We start from the raw sequence: 1,991 nt of genomic DNA, 5'->3' as shown, positions 1-1,991 counted from the left end.
TGCAACCTCCGCCTCCCAGGTTCAAGTGATCCTCCTGCCTCAGCCTCCAGAGTATCTGGGATTACAGGCTTGCGCCACCACACTGGGCTAATTTTTGTATTTTTAGTAGAGAGACAAGGTTTCACCATGTTGGCCAGGCTGGTCTCCAACTCCTGAGCTCAAGTGATCCACCCACCTCAGCCTCCCAGAGTGCTGGGATTATAGGCGTGAGCCACCGTGCCCGGCCTTACTGGTGTTTTAATTCTTCAACAGTGAAACTTCTTGGCCGGGTGCGGTGGCTCACGCCTGTCATCCCAGCACTTTGGGAGGCCGAGACAGGCGAATCACTTGAGGTTGGGAGTTCGAGACTAGCCTGACTAACATGGAGAAACCCCATCTCTACTAAAAATACAAAATGAGCTGGGCATGGTGGCGCATGCCTATAATCCCAGCTGCTCAGGAGGCTGAGGCAGGAAAATTGCTTGAATCTGGGAGGCGGAGGTTGCAGTGAGCTGAGATCACACCACTGCACTCCAGCCTGGGCAACAAGAGCGAAACTCTATCTCAAAAAAAAAAAAAAAAAAAAAAAAAAAAGCCACTGCACTCCAGCCTGGACAACCTTATGAGACCCTGTCTCTAAAAATTAAAAAAATGTTTAAAACAGTTAAACTTCTTATATTTGTCATCTAGCTGTTGAACCCTTTGATTCTTAAAGGAACATGCATATACTTACTTCTCTGTAACTCTCAAAGTGTTAAACATTGATCTGCACACAGAATAGGTGGCTCAGATGTTTAAAACATTCATTCAAAAAATATTTTGGGGGTGTCAGTGAGTAAATGGTTCCAAGTGCATTGCCCACGGTAATCTATGTGAAAACCTGCTATACGTAGATGATTTCTTGAAAAGTGCCCCAAAATGTATATATCAAACGTTCTAAATATGCAGGAACACTTCATAATATTAAGAATCTTATCGGTAATCTTTTCTTAACAGATGCTCATTCTTTAATTTGCTTTATTAATCTGATTTACAGCTAAAATGCAGATCACCCTATACATAAATGTTTCATGAATTCAGAGATGAAATATGGGGGTAGGGAGAAAGGATGAAAGGAAAAAGGAAGTTTGCCACTTCATTTTACTTAAATTTTCAATTTATTTCTATAGCAACAATTCTGGTTTGAACCAAAATTTTAAAGTCTAATTATCTTACATAGAAGGAAATCCTGCTCCTTAACAGGGTGACAAAATCTAAGATTATGAATGTGTTCAAGTTCCAAGAAAACTTTTGTATAACTTTGCTATTTTCATTTAGAATGCAAGATTATGCAGAGTATAGAATTTGTGATCTTTCAACTACAGCTGTTCTACAGTTTAAGCAAACACCATAAATGAAAATAATCACTTTTGCCAATTGAACTGAAGATTCTCTAACCAGAAAATAATGTAGAAAATCCAGGCCAGGTGTGGTGGCTCACACCTGTAATCCCAGCACTTTGAGAGATTGGGAGAGGAGGATTGCTTGAGCCCTCCCATGAGTTCGAGACCAAGCTGGGCAACATGGTAAGACCCCATCTCTACAAAATTAAAACAACAGCAACAAAAACTAAAAAAGTCCAATCTACCTCCTCAAAGAAGGCAAATTGTTTTTGTTTTGATTTTTTTTTTAAGACGGAGTCTTGCTCTGTTGCCTAGGCTGGAGTGCAGCGGCACAATCTCGGCTCACTGCAACCTTCACCTCCCAGGTTCAAGCGATTCTCCTGCCTCAGTCTGCCAAGTAGCTGGGACCACAGGTGCGCACCACCACACCCGGCTAATTTTTTTTTATTTTTAGTAGAGATAGGGTTTCACCATGTTAGCCAGGATGGTCTCGATCTCCTGACCTCGGGATCCGCCCGTCTCGGCCTCCCAAAGTGCTGGGATTACAGGCGTGAGCCACTGCGCCCGGCCAATAAGGCCAATTGTTATTATTATTCTCATCTACTAGTGAGACAACTTCAGCAAGGTTTA

The sequence above is a fragment of the Pongo pygmaeus genome, chromosome 5 (genome assembly GCF_028885625.2).
Source record: "Pongo pygmaeus isolate AG05252 chromosome 5, NHGRI_mPonPyg2-v2.0_pri, whole genome shotgun sequence".
NCBI lineage: Eukaryota > Metazoa > Chordata > Mammalia > Primates > Hominidae > Pongo > Pongo pygmaeus.
This window is presented reverse-complemented; position numbering follows the sequence as displayed.